This window comes from Bubalus bubalis, chromosome 19, assembly GCF_019923935.1.
Source record: "Bubalus bubalis isolate 160015118507 breed Murrah chromosome 19, NDDB_SH_1, whole genome shotgun sequence".
NCBI classification, from domain to species: Eukaryota; Metazoa; Chordata; class Mammalia; order Artiodactyla; family Bovidae; genus Bubalus; species Bubalus bubalis.
The window spans coordinates 14150657-14172980 of NC_059175.1; the positions used below are offsets into that span (position 1 = coordinate 14150657).

The 22324-nt window shown below is 41.0% G+C and overlaps 1 long non-coding RNA gene and 1 pseudogene across 3 annotated transcripts in view; one reads left to right on the forward strand and one right to left on the reverse strand.

Moving 5' to 3' along the window:
- LOC112580606 overlaps positions 1 to 22324 on the forward strand; it is a 47228-nt gene that overhangs the window by 19435 nt on the left and 5469 nt on the right. The window contains exons 5-6 of one of the 3 annotated variants that reach the window (XR_006546493.2): positions 11876 to 11942; positions 14146 to 14768. This is a non-coding gene — a long non-coding RNA (uncharacterized LOC112580606). Of the gene's footprint in view, positions 1 to 11875; positions 11943 to 14145; positions 14769 to 14865; positions 15164 to 22324 lie in introns of those variants that run through there. The other 2 variants (XR_006546490.2, XR_006546492.2) reach the window with 2 other exon arrangements.
- Positions 9410 to 9558, reverse strand: LOC112580710 (annotated as a pseudogene).

A 22324-nucleotide genomic window follows, 5' to 3' on the forward strand; every position in this document is an offset into this window, starting at 1 on the left:
CTTAGTCATGTCCAACTCTTTGCGACCCCATGGACTATACAGTCTATGGAATTCTCCAGGCCAGAATACTGGAGTGGGTAGCTGTTCACTTCTCCAGGGGATCTTTCTAACCCAGGAATCGAACCCAGGTCTCCTGCATTGCAAGCGGATTCTTTACCAGCTGAGCCACAGGGAAGCCCATACCTTGGTATTGAAGGGTCATTCCCAAGATACGTTGGGCATGTAATAATTGCACTGCCAATTATCTCATAGCTTTCCATACCCTTCAGCATTTTTATTCATTTAAAACTCATCTTGGAGAGGAAAAGAAGCTCTAATCACAGTTGAGAAAAAACATTCTGGAATGCCGCACTGTTGGTAGGGAGGTATATCACTCTTCTTTCAACTGTATTTGAGTCAGCTCATTAACACCAGCTGACGAAAGCTTCCCCTCCTCCGTCCTTTTTCTGCATCTCCTCTCTTCAGATCACCGTGAAGAAACTGGTCACCAAGAGCTCAGGGACAGGCAGGAAATGTACACGACTAATCTCAGAGTAGGGATCTAGCACTGCACACTTAAAACAAGTCACTGGCGCAGGTATTAGTATCCCTATTTATGGATAGAGAGTTGAGGCTTGGAGAAGTAGTTTGTCCAAAGCTATTAAATTAGTGGGCGATAGAGCCAGGGGTCAAACAGATTTAACTTCAAAGTCTGTTTTTTTTTTTCTTTCATCACACTGTGAAAAAGAGATGTAACAGTCTAACTGGTTACACAGGTATTTTTCAAAAGGTATGTAGGTCTTGCTTTCAAAATAAAAAATAACTCACATTAGCTGCTAAGAAAAGGTTACCAAGATTTCTTATTGGACGCTTTCTGTTGAGTAGAAAACAATATTCATTTGGCCTTAGACAGTCTTAAGTAATTTAAACTTAATGCTATTATCTTTTATGGTATTACTTCCATGTAAAATCATTTCTAAAAACTAAAAAGATAAATTCTGATCTCAACCAGGTTGAATTATTGTAAATTCCTAATGAATTTCTAATGAATAGGGTATAACTTTATTATGTGTGTATGTATATAAAATAACATGTATCTTTAAACAGATAGTCATCTCAGTGACATTTTGACATTTCACAATTTAAGGTTTTCCTGTACATTTAGGAAGCAGTTTTTAAAAGCTGAAAGGGAATTTTATTTTTATCTACTTATCAAATTAAATGCTATAGTTTTTCCTTTAGAAAACTGAGAAGAGAACAAAGGAAGAACAAGGGAAGATGAAGATTAGAGGGGAAATTGGCCAAAATTAGGTGTGATGTGTGTAGGCAAAGGGGGCCAGAGGATGGGCCCTGCTCTGATTGACTGGAATGCCTGGGCGAGAGTAAAGGAAAGGCACGGCCCCTGGAGGCAGCCTAGTCCTTATTTTTACAGACAAATGACCCTTAGGGTCTTCTTAAAAAATAGCATTTGAAAAGTCAGTGTGGTTTATCTAAGAAGAATTTCCTACCAGCAAATTAGTTCTTTTAAAAATGCAAACTATAAGGTTCACTTTCTAGACTGGGTTTTTCATTCCGAATAACTTTTGAATAAGGAGATTCACTACAAACTAAAAGTATGTTCATCTCAAATAATGCAACAAATTTGAGTTATAGCTGGATTTCCTGGTTTAACAGAAGTGTTCCATAACAAATTAAAATTGTAATCTTAACAAAAACGAGGAAACCATACTTTATATGTCTTTTCTTACCTTTTATTCTTTGGAAATAACAGCAGTTTTTTTCTTGTTTCTAAAAGGTTTTATGATTTAATGAAATAGACTAATATGTTGGAGTTTAGAACTAAACACCAGGCAAACATGCAGTTTAAAGACATTCGCAGCTTGCTCGCCAGAAACACGTCTGTTGGGCAACAAACCTTCATAGAATAATTCTGAGTATACTTAACTTTGGTTTTCATTGGTCACATAGAAAAATTAAGGGCCATTTCTTTGGCCATCATAGTACTATCCAAAAAAAAAAAAAAGAAAGATAAAAGGGATATAAAAAGGACATTTTAATAAAATGTATGTTTACACAGTCTAAACAGATTTTTAAAGAAACATAACCACCTAAGTACAAATTAAATATTCCCCTAAGCTTCAGTTTTTAACCACTATTTTACCAATATTATTTTTTATTATTATTTTGGTTTAAGGAAAAAACTATTTCCACACAGTGCATCAAAGAGCACGAAAGTCTCTATCAGTAATCTTTAAGCTGTCTGCTCATGCACATCAAAAGGTTTTAACTATTTATTTGTGCCCCAGTCAGAGAGATGGCCTTCTTTTCGTGCTCTAGACCGCTCTCTAACTGTGGGAAGGAAATATGCATTTTACCAGGGAAAATGCAAATTGTATTTGCCTGTACCCACAGTACTTGCATCTTTCTTTTACAAATTGAAAAATTCTAAATCAATCAGAAACCAAGGAGGTAAAGAAAGAGGAAAATGAAGATGTTGGCAAGACTCCCTCCAGCTTGTGAAAACTCTTTAATGGCTTTTTTTCTAAGTAGGAAAGATTTCTCAAGAAAAGTCACTCAGTAAAACACACACACACAAAGCAAAACCAAAAACACTTCCTTTTCTGTCTGTATCATTGAAACTCAAGTTTGTATACAAATTAATTTGAATTGGATTGCCAAGCCTCTTGTTGTTTTCAAAACTGCATCTCAGAAAAGCTTAGACCTTTTTCAGAGCATTAAAAAAAAAAAAAAAGCCAGTATAGAGAAAAGCAGTATTATCACAGAGTCCATTTTGCAGGTGAACAATGAGGACAATTTGTTAGAGACAAGAATTAAGAGTGGTTCTAAGGCCCAACTACAAAAATGCCCCAATGCAATTATTCAGGTCACTCACATGATTGCTTTCAGGGTACTCCATATCTGATTATCCATAGCCAGGATAAATGAATGGACATGGTTCATTGACATTGTATGTTTTGGTTACCTACTTTTTCAGCCATTTGAAAAAATAAACATTCTGTATATGTGCCAAACTTGTGTTTCATTATGAGAAATGAACTTTAAATGCTTTTTGGCCAAGGGGAAATATTTTTGGCCTCAATATCATGTCAGGCATTTCTGTTTTCCCTCAAGCCTGTAAGACCTTGGTGGACTTCTACTTCTTGGAATCCAGGTCTTTTGTGTGTGTGTGTACTGTTTTTAAGTACATGCCGAGACATTTAAGTAAATGTTTTTAAGTAAATTTGATTCTTTAAACAATCTTAATTTCCCTCTCAAAATTGTGGTTATGGGTGAGAGACTCATGGTCTCAGTGTTCCAGTGATCCAACTTGCCAATTACTCAGACCGCACCTCGAGAAAACCCCAGTGTCTTCCCTCAAGAGAGGCTGCTTCCACAAATTCTAAGGTCCTTATTGATCTTCCTTCAACAGTGAGTTGACAGATATTTCATGTGGTGTCAGAGTGGGCAGCCTCTTTTCCTTCCACCTTCACAGACCTCACCCGTGTTTGCTGTAGGAATGGATTGTCTTTCTGAGAGAATCCTGTTCATTGGAATTGGGTGTTTTGTTAGTTTTTTGTGGTAAGGAAAAAGCATTTCAACAATTCCCTACCCTTTTGCTGGAAAATATGTCTCACCCTGGCCCTTATCTTCTTTTTGTGTAGAGTGAGGTAAAGAAATGATTTATCCTCTCAACTGCATGTTCTGCATTGTCTCGCTGACTTCCCTTCCAGGCTCTCCATGGGATTTGAGAATTTATATTTCCTTGCTTTTGTTTGCTGATTGTATAAAGGATTTTTATCTTCTTGTTTCACGTTAAGTCTCACAAGCTAGGATTTCCTTTCTTTAGTAACACTTTGTCCCCTAAGCATTTTTAAACTTTTTTTTTCTGGAGTTTGTTCACACTCTATTTCACTCTTATTCTGTTTCTTGTATACTCTGAGGGCATTGCTTTTCAGCTTTATCTGTTGTCTTTTTCTTTCCTTTATTTTCCTGGAATGGCAAACTACTGCCTCTCACTCTCCTGTCTGTCTTTCACTATTCTTTAAAATGACCTGAAAGGTGAAGTCCAGTATCCACTCCATGGGCTTCTATTTTTTGCTTCTAAATGCACCATCAATCAGAACTTACACCCATACTGAATAGCTGTTCTCAATTTAGAACCACCTATTGTCATTCACCTAAGTGTCATTTGTCCTTGGGGTGTAAGTTTAGCTCTACACAGGTGAAATGGAATATACACCAGAGGGAGCAAAAGAACAAAGACCGTCATTCTCCCACCTACCTAATCACTAGCAGACAAGGACTTACAGCAAATAGTTTGGGCCTAGGACTTAGAGTGTTTCACACCAGGGGGGGGTGTGTGTATGTGTGTGAGAGAGAGAGAGAGAGAGAAACATATATCAATTTCTGTAAGAATAAAAAAATTAATGAATCTCATAAAGATAAAAGATATAACATTGCAAGTTAAATTCAATTTGTATGAAATAATTACAACAGAAGGTGTATTTATAAGATATTTTCCAAGCTGCAATTGATGGCTCACGTTTTTTTTTTTTTCGTGGCTCACATATTGTTTTTGATTGCTTACATTTTTGAAGATAATATTCTGTATGATAAAATTCCAAGTCAGTGAAATTGGAATGTGCCTTAGAATTTGCTATAGGGAAACCTGGCTTGTATTTAGTTAATTCAATTGTTTTGAAGTTTTCCTCTTAATACTTTAAAAATATTTAACTGATAAGTAGTAGCATTAGTTTGATTCAGGTTTATAAGGTATAAAGTAAAAGACTAGTAAGTTACGTGGTTTAAGGCAGCAATGAAAAAAACCTGGCTCTAAAAATTTCACGTATTAGCAAAAGCAGCAAAAAGGAATCAAATCATCAGCCTTTTCAAACATTACCTCTACTATCTTAGAGGATCAGCAGCAGCAGGAGAAAAATCACAGCCCTAAGATGTGTAGGATTTCATCTTATGAGCTGACTCCTGGTGTGCAGTTAGAAAAGATCAGAAAGAGCTAACTGAAAACCAAGAGTTTTAAAAAGCACAGCAAACATTTGCCTGACTTCCTCTCTCCCTGTTAAAAAATTGCTAGCTTTCATGGTTGTGTCAGACATTTTTTAATGCATATACTATTGAGGTCTTATATCACAACCTAAATACACCTATAACAAATGTGCAAGAGGATTTTTAGGAAAGTGAAATTAAACGATTGTGTATGAGACTGTAACGGTAGACACATGTCACGCATTATACTTTTGTCCAAACCCGTAGGATGTACAACAGCAAGAGTGAACCCTAGGGTAAACTGTGGTCTTTTGGTGACTGTGATGTCTGGGTGTGGGTTCAGTTGTAGTGGGGGAGTATGTTGACAGTAGGTGAGGCTGTGCCTGTGTGGGGACAGGGAGTATATGGGAAATGTCTGTACTTCCTCTCAATTTAGCTGTGAACCTAAACTGCTCTAAAAAATCAACTGAAACAATGTACACATCAGAGACCTCCCCCCATCCCCTGCCTACTCTCTCCAGGCATTTCAGTTCAGCTTTTCACATGCTTTGGAGTAACAGAGAAAGCACGTAACTAGCCTCTAGACATTCCTGTATCTAATATGGCCACAGAATTTATCAACTACATAAAGCATTTTGGGAGTGAAGGGACCACTATTAATAATTGTGTAGAGACAACAGGCACCTGAGACTATTCTAGAAAAGCAGGATGTATGATTACCTAATATTCCCCGGTTTACCAGCATTTTTAGACTATGAAAGTAATGTGGCAACATGATGGAAAACTTGAAAATGAGGGGGAAATACATAATCTCAGTATCCTAAAAGAACCATTCAGTTAATTTTGGATTTGCTTCCAATGTTTTTCCTATTTTTTTTTTTTTTTTACAATTGCAATCCTAATATGTATACAATTTTGTATCCTGTGTTTTTCTTTTCAGTTCAGTTCAGTTCAGTCGCTCAGTCGTGTCCAACTCTTTGCGACCCCGTGAATCGCAGCACGCCAGGCCTCCCTGTCCATCACCAACTCCCGGAGTTCACTCAGACTCAAGTCCATCGAGTCAGTGATGCCATCCAGCCATCTCATCCTCTGTTGTCCCCTTCTCCTCCTGCCTCCAACCCCTCCCAGCCAGCATCAGGGTCTTTTCCAATGAGTCAACTCTTCGCATGAGGTGGCCAAAGTACGGGAGTTTCAGCTTTAGCATCAGTCCTTCCAAAGAACACCCAGGGCTGATCTCCTTTAGAATGGACTAGTTGGATCTCCTTGCAGTCCAAGGGACTCTCAAGAGTCTTCTCCAACACCACAGTTCAAAACCATCAATTCTTCGGCGCTCAGCTTTCTTCACAGTCCAACTCTCACATCCATACCTCACTTAGTGTATGTCATAAACACTTTTTCACATTGCTTGTTTTTGAAATCATTTTAACATCCATTTCAGTATTCCATGGAGGAGGTGTACCTACCTATCATTTATTTAGTCATATACATGTTTAATTTTTTTTTTAAAGTTACATATAACGGAGAAGGCAATGGCACCCACTCCAGTACTCTTGCCTGGAAAATCCCATGGGCGGAGGAGCCTGGTAGACTGCAGTCCATGGGGTTGCAAAGAGTCGGACACGACTGAGTGATTTCACTTTCACTTTTCACTTTCATGCATTGGAGAAGGAAATGGCAACCCACTCCAGTGTTCTTGCCTGGAGAATCCCAGGGACGGGGGAGCCTGGTGGGCTTCTGTCTATGGGGTCACACAGAGTCTGACACGACTGAAGCGACTTAGCAGCAGGCTTAGCAGTACGTATAAAGTAAGCCCCTTGCTACTCAAAGTGTGGCCTGATAAGCTGGATATCACCTGAGAGCTTGTTAGAAATGCAGAGATGAGAGCCCCACTCAGACCTACCAGGTCTACTACATCTGCCCTTTAAGAAAACCTCTAAGAGATGCACATCAAAGTTTGAGAAGCTCTGAGTTTGTCTACTTATAAATAATGCTGCTGTGAACATTTTCATGCACATGCATTTCCCCTGCTCATGGATAGTTTAGTTGTATCCAATTCCCAGAAATGAGATTATTAATTAAAAAGCCTTACAGATTTTTATGATTGCCAGAATTAGGGGAGAGTGCTTTAAGAGGCAGAGGGGTGGGTTTAACTGAGCACTATAACCTGAAGATTGGTCCAGTTAGTTCCTCTGCTGGGTGGTGGACTATGATTGACCCATTGGGACCTCTGGTGTTAAAAGTTCTACAGCTTAAAGAACAAGCCTCATATTCCCATCTGAAGGCAGAACCAGAGAGAAAAATAACTTTCTATTGCATCTTCCTGCCCCATAGACCCACAGAGCTCCTTGCAGTTCCCATCAGATTTCAAGACTGACAAATCCTAAATATTCCAATTAGAGGCCAGAAACCTCCTTAAGTTTTGTGTCTAGGGAATTCATTCCTGACTTTCTCTGAGTCATGAAGAGAAATGCTTCTTTTGGGGGCCTTTAGAGTCACCTCCAAGCCACAGTAATTCTAGCTCTGCTCTGGCATCCATAGCCAAAGGGTCACTGTGCTGCTTCCTTGATGACTCCTAAGCCTTTCTTCCTCCCCGGGAGCTGCTGGTATTTTCTTTTGCAGATCATCTCAGCCCTTTGGGAGCCTGTAACTCCAGTGTTTATGCCATCCCTCTTGGGTTCCAACACACCATCCAGACTTTGCTCACCACTGCTTTCTTATCTGACCTGCGTTTGTACTCCAGAATCTCTAGTTTTTCAGCTGGCCTCTGGGTCGCTGTTTTTCTTGGGGCAGTGTCACATTCTGAGGTTTATGATGTGCTTTCCTGATAGTGATACTGTCCAGATCCTCAGTTTGCTTCTTAGTGTTCTTAAGCCTGCCCATCAAAACTGCCACACCTCAGGCCTGCTTATCGGTGTGGACGTCTGGAATAGAGTCTGGCAACTTCATCCTGCTGGCTCACCTTCCTTTAAGAATGGTTTCAAGGGTACATCTGGATTTCTCTTAAGATAACTGGGATTCAATGTCCATCCTGATGGACTTAACTAGATCACTGACCTGCAATTACTATTTCTTCTGAAGACATTTTCCTCACTTAAGTTGCTTTCCCTTTCCCATCAGTGACAGAGCTTAACATTATTTCAGAGAGAAATGGAAGAGTGGTTTCTGTGACCTATTCTTTATGGGATTAAACCTGTACTTCCTACTTTATGTAATCATCTTTGGTTCAAGCATGGTACTATAATTGGCATCATTTGGAACTGTTTGTGTATGTGCACGTGTGCGTGTGCGTGTGTAAGGAAAAGAGAGAGAGGTGTTGAGAATCTAACTGACCTTTACTGTAGTTCATTTTGCTCTGAGATAGGCCAAGTAGATTAACTTGTCCCCAAGATGACTACCATCCCTTCATTCCTAGAGGGAAAAACTGTGCTCACACTGAGCACTAGAATTCACGCCTCCACATATTTGAGTCTGGGCTAATCTGTGAATGCTGTGACCTGCAGAATAAGTGAAGTTAGTTCACAAGAAGGCGTATAGCTTTTGACTGGCTCTCTTGCAATGCTTACTTGAGGGGGGAATCAGTTATGATATGAGAACTCTGACTTCCCCAGGGCTGCCATGCTGTGAGGAAGCCCGAGGTAGTCACATGGACAGAGATATGACCAAGAAGCCCACAGTTATCTCAGCTCATTTGTCACACATGTGAATGAAAAAACCTTTAACTTAAGACTCCCAGCCTCTGCCTCCATTCTGCTAAAATTATATGAGGGACCCCATGTAAGAAAAACACCCAGCTGAGTCTTTCAAGGCTCAGAATCATGAAAGATAGTAGTAAATATTTGTTGTCATCTACTAAGTTTTGGGGTTTTTTGGGGGGCGGAAATAAATAGCTACAATACCAAATACCTATTTTTGTCAGGAAATATTTCAGATTCAGGGTAGTAAAACAACTGAATCTGTTATTATGCCACAGGGTTTGAAGTTCTGCTTCAACTTGTCTTTAAAAGCGACAGCATGCTGAATTAGCCTGGAGCAGGTAAAGTGTTATGGCTACCTTCATTTGTTATCCAAATGTGGCTTAGATGTGCTCCAGAGCTGGGTGATGAAGGATGTCAATTCAGTGCTGATGGACTAGCTGTGTTTAAGGACTTTATTCTTGGAGAGGTTGACATTATGAATATTAACTATAGTATGAAAAAAGGCAGTAGACATAGAAATTTAGAGGAAGAAGGAGCCATGGGTATAGAAATTGCTAGTCCATTCATGCATTTTTTAGATTAAGTGAACAGAGGTGCACAAAGGTAAAATGTCTTGCCCAGACCAGAGAACTGGTTGGTTTTCATGTTAACACAAGAATTACGGTCTCCTGGTCCAGAATCAGCTCTTTTTACTATATCACTCTGTCTTCTGGTTTATAAAGAAACACTGAGGAAATCAGTATGCTATGCGGCTTTGTCTTCCCTTCCATTTATTGTGTATGTCCTATGTGCTATTGATCTGTTTTCAATTAGCAATAATTAGCAATAATCGCGCCTTGGATAAACCTCATTGGCTACGATACTGCCACTGCACAAAGCTATCGATCTATATAATGGGACTTACAAGGACCTTATATAATTGTTATGAGAGTTAAAGGAGACAGAGTATGGAAATTATCTGGCACCTACTGTGTGCTCAGTAAATGGTGAGAATCCTCTTCAAGAGCCTAGTGAGACAAGTTCTTGGGATAATCATCTCAAGGGGCTTTAAACTGAAAGAATTTTCCCCCACAAACAATACCCTAGGTATGAGAAGTTCATCCCTGGGGAGAAAAACAGAAGGGAATTCAGCATCCACCCAAGTTCTAACCCAGACGAGGAGACATTTAAACGACCTGTGAGAAAAGAAAGGAGCTGCATGGGGATAATTAGCAGGAGCGCATGGAATAACTCACCATCCTGCGAAGGGAAACAGAGAGCTGAGTCAGCTCTGGACACAGGACTGAGCAGGGAGCGGGCCTGGATGTCTGGAGTTCTTTCTGTCAACTTTTTATAAAAATAAGTACCTCGAGCTGTCTGTCTGTCTGCTGAGGAGACGATCCATCACCCGGTCTGTGAAAGCGGCTTTCCTTGGGCCCATCTCTCCAGACTTCTGTTGTGGTTACTTGTCTCACTGTGGTTATCCCCACGTCTGCTTCTCTGTCTCCCTCATATCGCATGTGCTGGGTATGTGTGTAAAACTCTTTATGTGGAGTCTGGGAATGGTTTTTAATACATTCAGAGCAACAAGCCAGAACCTCCACCTTTAATACCTGCTTCTGCCATTTCTCATCAGTGGGGCTGTGAGCACATGTGGGGAGCAGCCGCCCGAAACGGATCAGGGCCTCACTGCACAAGGAGAAGCAGATGGAGGAAAAGGGAGCTATTGTGTTGAACACCTGTCCGGCAATAGAGACCAGAAAAAAAAAGAGGGTTTGTAGCAGCTATGAGGAATAGTGGACAGAGCCCAGATTGTGGACACAGTAACCGAGGATGCCACAGGTTAACTATCATAACGATTTCAGGCGATGAGCAGGAAAAATTATTTTCACTAGTTTTCTTGCTCGCCTCATGGCAAGGTGAAATTGTTTCAGAGCTGTTGGCAGATGCCTTTGGAGCTAGACTGATGGCTTCAGATTCCAGGTCTGCTGCTGGTTGGCTTTATGGTTTGTGGCAAGCTATTTAACTTCTTTGAGCTACAATTTCCTCACCCAAAAAAACCCAGGGTTGATGATTATGCCTGCTTTATAGGCACGTTGTAAAGAAGATTACATGGAAATAGTGTAAGGAAAGTGCCTATCACTGCCCTGAAATATTATACGTGCTCCATGAATTATAGCCATTATTATATTGATAATGATTTTCAAAATAAGTAGGGGAATATTAGGGAAATGCAAATTAAAATCATAATGAGGTATCATCTCATGCCAGTCAGAATGGCCATCATCAAAAAGTCTACAAACAAATTCTGGAGAGGGTGTGAAGAAAAGAGAACCCTCTTACCCTGTTGGTAGGAGTGCAAACTGGTGTAGCCACTATGGAGAACAGTGTGGATATTCCTTGAAAAACTGGGAATAGAACTGCCATACAACCCAGAAATCCCACTACTGGGCATACACCCCGAGGAAACTAGAATTCAAAGAGACACATGTACCCCAGTATTCATTGCAGCACTATTTATAACAGCTAGGACATGGAAGCAACTTAGACGGCCATTGGCAGATGAATGGATTAGGAAGCTGTGGTACATATACACAATGGAATTTTACTCAGCTATAAAAAGGAACACATTTAAGTCAGTTCCAACGAGGTGGATGAAACTGGAGCCTATTATACATAGTGAAGTAAGTCAGAAAGAGAAAGACAAATACTGTATATAAATGTGTATATATGGAATTTAGAATTTATCGACTATCCTACATGCAGTGCAGCAAAGGAGACACAGATGTAAACAACAGATTTTTGGACTCAGTGGGAGAAGGCAACAGTGGGATGTTTTGAGAGAATAGCATTGAAACATATATATTACCATATGCAAAATAGATGACCAGTGCAAGTTAGATACATGAAACAGGGCAGTCAAAGCCAGTAATCTGGGACAATCTAGAGGGATAGGGTGGGGAGGGAGGTGGGAGAGGTGTTCAGGATAGGGGGCACATGTATTCTTGTGGCTGATTTATATTGATGTATGGCAAAAACCATCACAATATTGTAAAGTAATTATCCTCCAATTAATTAAAAAAAAAAAAGTGGGAGAAATGCTGTAAAGTGAAGAAAATTAGCTTACTCATTTGTACTAAATCTTCCACCTAACACTCAAAGCATCACTTAACCTCTCTGAACCTAGTTTTATTTTTTTTAATTTTATTTGTTTTCAGCTGTGCTGGGTCTTCACTGCTTCTCGGGCTTTTCTCTGCGGCAAGCGGGGGCTGCTGTCCAGTTGAGGTATGAGCGTTTCTCATTACAGTGGCTTTTCTTGGTGCAGAACACGGGCTCCAGGGCGAGAGGGCTTCAGTAGCTGTGGCACATGGACTCAATGTTGCAGCTCCTGGGCTCGGGAGCATAGGCTTGGCAGTCGTGGGGCATGGTCTTAATTGTTCTGCAGCATGTGGGATCTTCCTGGATCAGGGACCGAACCTGTGTTTCCTGCATTGGCAAGCAGATTCTTTACCACTGAGTCACCAGGGAAGCCCCTCCCTTTTAAATGAGGATCATTTTGCTTGACCCATTCACATATTTGGTGAATCTTAATCTTAGGTCTAGTTGGACTTCCTTTTCACTTCCTTTTCTCTTCAGCATCAGAATGTCTAGTTCCAGAAGAAGTGAGGGACCACATGATTTTAATCCAGGGGTCAGGATTGGTCTGAATCTGTTTATAAGACAACACTCAGTTGTGTCCAACTCTTTGTGACCCCGTGGACCGTATAGCTGTAGCCTGCCAGGCTCCTCTGTCCATGGGGATTCTCCAGGCAAGAATACTGGAGTGGGTTGCCATTCCCTTCTCCAGGGGATCTTCCCGACCCAGGGATCTAACCCTGGTCTCCCACATTGCAGGCATCATTACCGTGAGCCACCAGCGAAGCCCCCAATCTTAGGTCCAGTCAGACTTCCTTTTCTCTTCAACATCGAGATGTCTAGCTCCAGAAGACATGAGGGACCACAGGATTTTAATCCAGGGGTCAGAATTGGTCTGAATCTGTTTATAAGACAAATTGAGGGTGGGGTTTGTTTTTTTTTTTCTGATGGGAGATGGTTAGAGCTCCTCCTCAAAAGGACACATTGTAAACATTTGCTACTATTGTTTATGCTTTTAAAATGTTAATGTTAATGTTCTGTATAAAGACTAAAAAAGGAACTTCTAGAAATGGCAACCCACTCCAGTGTTCTTGCCTGGAGAATCCCAGGGACGGGGGAGCCTGGTGGACTGCCGTCTATGGGGACTGAAGTGACTTAGCAGCAGTCCTACTGTGTTTTGCTAACAGTTTTGTAATAAGTATGATAGTGAATTGTGTTTATAGACTCAGCTAATAATAAAAAAAGAGAGAGAGAGAAAAAACATTTATTGAGTGCCTGCTGTATGCAGGCATGTCACAGTCCTCCTCTAAGTAAGGACTATTGCATTCCTATTTTACAGAGAGGAAATCTGAGACTTTGAGAGGTTAAGTCTTTGTTGAAGTCCCTGCTGGCAATGGGTAGATTCTGGGTTTGGATGCAGATCTGATTCCAGAGCTCTTTTTCTGTCCAGTCCACTTTACTGCCTCCCTATGCAGCTGGATTTGCTGGACTTTGATGTGGACCCAGTAGAAACAGCCTTGCAGTTTTCTGAGGCTCTTGAAATCCTACAAAGGATGCGTGCTCTCATCTTAGGCATGGCTTGCTGCTTCCGCTGCTGGGTGCAGATGATAGAAACTCTCTGTGCATATGTCAGTTATTTCAAGACGCTGAGTGTGAAACTTTTAATCAAGTCTTTCAGGGGAAGGCCCCATCTGGAAACAGTTATCCAGATGTTATAAACCACTTCGGCCAGCAGTTGCCAGACTGCTGTCCAGGTGATGAGTGGAGGACCCCCTTCCATATGTGGAAGAGGTTCCGCAGGGGCTGAGAGCTGGGAAGTTTGTAACTACTGGGCTTCGTTCTCCCCTGGAATGGCTGTCAGGGCCTTGTGTCCTCAAGACCGAGGGTGTCCTGATGACTCCCAGAAATCTCTGTGTTGAAGAGTAAATGTCTCCATTTCCTTATGATCCCCAGCTGCTGCTGCTAAGTCGCTTCAGTCATGTCCGACTCTGTGCGACCCCATAGACGGAAGCCCACCAGGCTCCCCATCCCTGGGATTCTCCAGGCAAGAACACTGGAGTGGGCTGCCATTTCCTTCTCCAATGCATGAAAGTGAAAAGTGAAAATGAAGTCGCTCAGTCGTGCCTGACTCTTCGCGACCCCATGCACTGCAGCCCACCAGTCTCCTCCGTCCATGGGATTTTCCAGGCAAGAGTACTGGAGTGGGGTGCCATCGCCTTCTCCGCATGATCCCCAGCACCTACCCTGAAAGTGGGGTAGGGGAGTAGTCTGCGCAACTGCAATGCTATGGGCACCTGCCCTCTGCAGCTCCAGTTTGGGACTTTGTTTATGTATGGTTTTCTATTCCCCCCAGGCCTCTACAGAGAAAGCGCTGAGTCCCAGAGCTGCCTAACAGAGAAAATCTGCAGAATTACAGAGTTATTACCACTGGGAGACAGAGGCATGGAGCAGATCCTCTGTCTGGATCCTCCATATAAGGTCCAGGTTTTTTATGAACTAGAATCGCCATCTGGAAGTGGGAGGGCTCCCTATGATTCACACAGCTCTGTGTGACAAAAATGACACAGCTTCTAATCACACTTTATGCTTTTGTATCACATCGCCTTTTGGTTTTGATCTCAAAGTTCATTGCTGCTATTGTCAACTGAAGCCATGCTACTCATAAGCAATATGACATCAGGCAGAAAGGGTGGAAAGCTTAGATGTGAAAATTAGACTGTCTGCATTCACATCTATTGCCTTCTTCCTGTGTGACCAGAGATGAGTTAACCTTAATCTCTCTGAGCTTCTGTTTCCCCCTTGAAAAATGGCAACATGACAGTACAGTGGTGTCACATGCCATAGGTCTGCTGTGAAGGTTTCTGTGGTGGCTCAGATGGTAAAGACTCTTCCTGTAATGTAGGAGACCCGGGTTAGATCCTTGGGTTGGGAAGATCCGCTGGAGAAGGGAATGGCAACTCACTCTAGTATTCTTGCCTAGAGAACTCCCCAGACGGAGAAGCCCGGTGGGCTACAGTCCATGGGGTCACAAAGAGTTGGACATGACTGAGCGACTCACACTTTAATTTTACAGGGCTGCTGTGAAGATCGGAGGAGATGATGCATGTAAAGCACTTAGTACAATGTAAATACCCAATGGACCTCATGATTGTGGGGATGGCTGCTGATGACCATTGTTCTAAGAAAACTTGATGTCTTCCTGTTAGCTAGAAGGTGTTGGGATCATTTGTATTTAAACTCAATTGGCTAGTGATCTAGGGCTTCCGAGGTGGCGCTAGTGGTAAAGAACCCACCTGTCAAGGCAGGAGACATAAGAGACATGGGTTCGATCTCTGGGTCAACCTCCAGGAAGACCCCCTGGAGGAGATCATGGCAACCCACTCCAGTATTCTTGCCTGGAGAATCCCCATGGACAGAGGAGGCTAATGGGCTACAGTCCATAGGGTCACAAAGAGTAGGACGCAACTGAAGTGACTTAGCACGCATTGGGTCAGAGAAGGCAAAGGCTAACTGGGAGGGATGAGATCCAGCTGATGCCATTTACATTCACACTAGCAGACTGGATTTGTAATCGGGCCCAGCCAGCTTGATTGAAAATCAGCCTCTCCACAGGAATGTCACACATGCAAATGAGGATTTTGATGGTCTCTTGTAAAACAACCTTCAGTTTAGTCTGCGTGGCCCTGCCATTTGAGAGCCAAAGTCCCCAAGGTGGGCCAAACACTGCATAATTGCTCTAGTCTGATCCTAGCCTCGGGAACCACAGAGGCAAGTTTTCTACCTTCCAGTCGCTGAGAATGCTGTCAGCATTGCTACCGAGTGAGCAAGCCCTGTGGTTATTTCGGAGGAGAGGGAGCCAGGCAACACGCAGGCTGGGAAACAAAAAGTGAACCCTCACTAGTCCCCTCTGTTTAGTAATATGTTCTAGCAAAAATGTAAGTTGAACCTTTGAGGATGAGAAACCGTGGTCTGTAAAACCAGTAGGACCCTTTCAAGGTCTGCTCATTTAGAAACTTTTCTTGATACATTCAGTGTTTTGGAGTAGGATTATATGCTTGTAATTATTCACTTACTCCCTGAAAACCTTTATTTATTTTTAGTGTTTTTTTTTTCAGATGAGTAAAATAGTAGAACTCTTGAATCTATTTAAGTATAATTTTGCTTTGTTTTATCCAGTACATCTGGATTAATTTAGCCCCAGGCAAAGATCCATTCGCATCAAACAAAACAAAACTATAGCTTTCAAACCATATTTTTCACTAAAAATTTCCACCTTCAAGCAAATGTTATTTACATAGTTTGATACAGAGACGACTCATTCACACTCTGACTTCTTGAATGATACCTTTGTATTTACTTCTTTCTTCTTCTCCCTCAAATGTTGGTCTATCCCAAGAGTCTTTTGTTGATCCTCTTCCCCAGTCTTATGATGCTCCTGCCCGCAGAGATCTTAGTCACCCCTCTTGCTTTGCTTGTTACCTCTGTTCAGGTACTACCCAAACAGTGACACTAAGAAAAAATTAGAATGATTTTCAGATGTGTCAAATTCAAATACAAAAGTCTCAGCAGAAGCATACAGAGACACTCTTAGGAAAAGGCTTTTTCTCTTGCCTATAATTATGTCTTGAAAAAGCTCCTGTTTTAATAAATCATGGGTCATATCTATTTGCCAGAGAGGCTGATGAAGCAGGTCTATTTTTCTAACAACTTTTTTCGCCTACCCTGTGGGGTCTCCCATTTCATGCTTTTGTTTATCCAAGTTTTATTTACAATATCCTAAATAAATCTTTGTGCTCTGGGATCACGTGGACATGAAGACGGTTTCAGGGGTTACCTGTGAGTGTTGTAGTGTTACGAACCATATGGCAACACTTTACTGTTGAGGACACAGGGATCTCACTGTGTGAGACTGAAGTCAGGCTTCTCGCTCTTGACTTAAGGAAAGCGATTCAGACAGAGAACCAGATGGAATCTTATGCAGACCCCATCCAAACCACCACTGGGCTAGGAACAGTGAAAACTGCCTGTGCTCTCCCTTCTTTGCTTGGATGAGGACAAGTAGGAAGCAAATTACTTCCATAATAAAAGTGTAAATAAAAATTCTTACTGTCTAAATGTTCCCAAGTCTTACCTGCCTGCAGGTATAAATGAAATCACATCAGTGTTACTTCCCTAGCCTCCTCCTAAAACCCGACCCACAAAATTTTGGGGCGTCTCCAGGACTGTCTTGCATGGGTGAATATTTTGATATTATTCCATCTGGATATACACTTGGTATATATTGCTTTGTTATTCCCTTTTTCATTTAGTGTACTGTGAATTTTCTCCTACGAGGGGCTATTTTCTATAAACTGATTTTTAAATGATTTCTTCATTTTTAAGTCTTATTTAATTTTTTTGGCTGGGCTGGGGCTTCACTGCTGTGCGGGCTTTCTCTAGTTGCGGTGAGCAGGGGCTCCTCTCTAGTTATGGTGTAAGGGCTTCTCATTGTGGTGTCTGCTCTTGCTGTGGAGCATGGGCTCTAGGGTGCTGGGGCCTCAGTAGCTGCAACTTCCTGACTCTAGAGAACAGGCTCAATAGTTGGGGTGCACGGGCTTAGGTTCTCTGCAACATGTGGGATCTTCTCAGATTAGGGATTGAACCTGTGTCTCCTGCATTGGCAAGCAGATTTTTTTTTTTTTTTTTTTTTTCACCACTGGGCCTCCAGGGAAGCCCTAACATGACTCTTTTCTTAATTTATTTTTTTATTGATGTATAGTTGACTTACAATGTGCTAATTTCTAATGTATAGCAAACTGACTCAGTCATACACATGTTGTTCAGTTGCAGAGTCATATCCGACTCTTCGCAGCCCCATAGTCTGCAGCACACCAGGCTTTCCTGTCCCTCACCATCTCCCAGAGTTTGCCCAATTGAATCAGTGATGCCATCCAACCATCTCATTCTCTGTCACCCTCTTCTCCTTCTACCTTCAATCTTTCAGCATCAAGATCTTTTCCATGAGTCAGCTCTTCAGATCAGGTGGCCGAAATTTTGGAGCTTCAGCATCAGCCCTTCCAATGAATATTCAGGGTCGATTTCCTTTAGGATTGACTGGTTTGATCTCCTTGCAGTCCAAGGGATTCTCAAGAGTCTTCTCTAGCACCACAGTTGAAAGCATCAATTCTTCGGTGCTCCGCTTTCTTTATTGTCCAGCTCTCATGTCTGTACATGACACACATACATTCTTTTTCATGTTCTTTTCTATTATGGTTTATCCCAGGATATGAAATGTAGTTCCCTGTGCTATACAGTAGGACCTTGTTGTCTATCCATTCTCTACATAATAGTTTGCATCTGCCAACTCCAAACTCCCTGTCTGTCCTTCCCCCACCTGCCTGTCCCTCGGCAACCACAGTGTTCTCCATGCCTGTGAGTCTGTTTCTGTTTTGTTGACAGGTTCATCTGTGCCATGTTTTGGTTTCCATATATAAGTGATATCATGATATTTGTCTTTCTATGTCTGACTTACTTCACTGAGTATGATAATCTCTAGGTCCATCCATGTTGCTGCAAATGATATTATTTCTTTTTTATGGCTGAGTAGTATTTTATTGTTTGTATGTACCATATTTTCTTTATCCATTCATCTGTTGATGGACATTTAGATTGTTTCCTTATCTTGGCTATTGTGAATAGTGCTGCTAGGAACATAGGGGTGCATGTATCTTTTTTTTTTTTTAACTGTAGTATAATTGCTTTACTACGTTCTGTTAGTTTCTGTTGTACAACAAATTGAATCAGCTATATGTATACATATATTGGGGGCTTCCCTGATAGCTCAGTTTGTAGAGAATCCAGCTGCAATGCAGGAGACCCTGGTTCAATTCCTGGGTCGGGAAGATCCGCTGGAGAAGGTATAGGCTACCCACTCCAGTATTCTTGGGCTTCTCTTGTGGCTCAGCTGGTAAAGAATCCGCCTGCAATGTGGGAGGCCTGGGTTCGATCCCTGGATTGGGAAGATCCCCTGGAGAAGAGAAAGGCTACCCACTCCAGTATTCTGGCCCAGAGAATTCCATGGACTGTATAGTCCATGGGGTCACAAAGAGCTGGACACGGCTGAGGGACTTTCACTATTGAATTCCTCCCACTCCCCTACCCCACTCATCTAGGTCATCACAGAGCACCGAGCTGAGCTCCCTGTGCCCTATAGCAGCTGTCCACTAGCTATCTGTCTTACACAAGGAAGTATATTTAAGTCAAACCTAATCTCCCAATTCACCTCCTCCTCCCTACCCTGCTGCCCCATGTCCACACATCTGTTTTCTACATCTGCATCTCAGTCCCTGCCCTGGAACTAGGTTCATCTGTACCATTTTTCTAGATTTCACATACATGCATTAATATACAATATTTGTTTTTGTCTTTCTGACTTCAGTCTGTATGACAGACTCTAGGTCCATTCATCTCTCTACAAATGACTCAGTTCTGTTCCTTTTTATGGCTGAGTAATATTCTATTATATATATGTACCACATCTTCTTTATTCCTCTATTGATAAACATTTAAGTCACTTCCATGTTCTGGCTATTGTAAATAGTGCTTCAGTGAACATTGGGATACATGTGTCTTTTTAAATTATGGTTTTCTCAGGATATATCCCAGTAGTGGGATCACTGGGTTATATGGTAGTTCTATTTTTAGCTTTTAAAAGAACTTCCAGACTGTTCTGTATAGGGGCTGCACTAATTTACACTTGTACCAACAGTGTAGGGGAATTCCCTTTGGTCTACATCTTCTCCAGCATTTATTATTTGTGGACTTTCTGATGATGGCCATTCTAACTTGTGTGAAGTGATACTTCATTGTAGTTTTGATTTGTATTTCTCTAATAATTTGCATTGATGAGCATCTTTTCATGTGCCTATTGGCCATTTGTATGTCATCTTTGGAGAAATGTCTATATAGGTCTTCTGCCCATTTTTTGATTGGGTTATTTGTTTTTTGTTGTTGATTTGTACAGACTGATTGTCCTTGGTGGTCGTGTTGTTTGAAAATTTTTTCTTCCATTCCATAGGTTGTCTTTTTGTTTTGTTTATGTTTTCCTTTTCTATGCAAAGCCTTGTAAATTTGATTAGACCCACTTGTTTATTTTTGTTTTTATTTTTATTGCCTGGGTAACTGATCTAAGAAAGTACTGGTATGATTTTATGTCAGAGAATGTTTTGCCTATGAGCTCTTCTAGGAGTTTTATGATGTCTTGTCTTATATTTAGGTCTTTAAGCCATTTTGAGTTTGTTTTTGTGTATGATGTGAGGGTGTGTTCTAGCTTCATTGATTTACATGGAGCTGTCCAACTTTCCCAGCACTACTTGCTAAAGAGACTATCTTTTTCACATTTTTTTTTTAATTTAATTTTATTTTTAAACTTTACATAACTGTATTAGATTTGCCAAATATCAAAATTAATCCGCCACAGGTATACATGTGTTCCCCATCCTGAACCCTCCTCCCTCCTCCCTCCCCATTCCATCCCTCTGGGTCGTCCCAGTGCACCAGCCCCAAGCATCCAGTATCGTGTATTCTTAGCACCTTGTCAAAGATTAATTAACTCTAAGTGTGTAGATTTATTTTGGAGCTCTGTTTTCTGTCATTGATACATATGGCTGTTTTTTATGCCAATACCACTCTTTTGATTACTGTAGTTTTGTAGTATTGTCTGAAGTGTGTGAGGGTTGTGTCTCCTGCTTTGTATTACATTTTTAATGATTATATAGTATTCCATCGTATGGATAATTTGTTTAACCAGTCCTCAATTGTTGTACATTTACTACCAATAATAAAATAATTCTGTGATGATTGTCTTTGCATGCATGTCTTTATATTTGCATCTTTGCACACATCTCTTAAATGCTGTCCTGAAATGAATTCTGGGCATGGAGTTGCTTGGTCAAGGCTATAGTCATCATAAAGGGTTAATTCTATTATTATTAATAAATCATAATGATATAAAATCCTGTTAAACATTGGGCCAATGGGAGGCAATTACTCTGGAGACAGTGCTTGAAAACAAAAATGCAACATGTAAATTCTCTAAAAAAATGCATATTAAGAAACAAGAACCAGTCCAAGTTGATCAATACAAAGGAAAATTTTGAATTTTTAAACTCCTTTATAATCTGACATTTTTGTTCCTAAAATTTAAATTAGATACAGTATTTTTACATAAGAGTAGTAAACATCTCTTTAAAGGACAATAATGTTTAAATTGTTTATTAGTGATATTTTTCATCAATAAATCATGCAAATCTGGACAGATATTTTCACTTTATGTGAAGAAAGCTCAGCATCCTAACATTTGCCAACTCTCTACGAGAGAGATTTTCAAGTTCCTGAGGTCCCCAAGGGATTAAGTGGAATGCATGACTTGTATCCTTAACTAGATTTTAAGAGAAAGGAGTTGTCACCAATATATTTTGCCCAAATGTCTTATTAAAGACACCACCAAGAATGGAGCTTGGAAGCAAGGGAGGCCCAGACACCGCTGGCAGCTCCGACGCTCTGTGCTTTAATAACTCATTGGCAACAGGATGAAGTAGTTTATGTTCCAGACTTTGCCTCCTGGTATCTAGATTTTTATAGGTGTTTTGACTGAGGTGTAGAGGAGGCATTTTTTTGGCCGCTGATTTCTATTCCAGATTGTGGGATGTGAATAATTTGGTAAATTAACATCAATGGGTTAGACTGTTCTTTGTTACCAAATGCCCCTGGGCTGCCTGTTCCACTGGATGGTCACATTAATTTGCAACCACAGAAGGATGGCTGCTGGGCAAACACGCCCAAGTTAAATTTCCTTTTGCAGGCTTTCCCCCTAGTTTGGATATTCAGGTAGCCACTGAAGCAGCTCTCTCTTGTGCATTCATAATTCTGGCTAAGCCTAGGGCTTCCAAAACTAATATCAGGGAGGAAAGATCCAAACCTTACTGCTTTTGTGGCTTTTTTTTTTTTTTTTCCCTGGGGCCAGCTTTCGGCCATGATTCCAATGATCAGTCTGTACTTCTAGTTATATACTAAATGCATAAACTGTGTGTGCTACAAATGATGTTTTTCTAGCCTGTCCGTATAGCCTATTAAACCAGAGTTGGCAGTTTTCCACCTCTTAGGAGAAGCATTTGGCATAAATAATATTGTCATTTGGGAAGACTAGACATGGTCTGAAGAAGTGACCTTGTATAAATATTGTCTGAGGTATGACTGAGGCTAAATTATATGACAGGGAGCTAGTATAGTCTGGGCTCTGGGCCCTCCTGGTAATGAAGTTGCTGCTTGTAGTAATGGAACCATTTGAATTGAAAATGTAATCAAATACATCAGAGGCTATTAAAACACAGGAACCAGGCTATTTATGAACTCCCAGGGTCCAAGGATGGCAAAAGGGTACTGGAATTTCTTTGTCATTCAAACAGCTTTATCTTTTGAAGGGACAAGATGTCCTAGAAAGTGCCTTTGTCCTTGCCTTGGAACTTCCCTCAGTGCTGAGATTCCTGAGCATG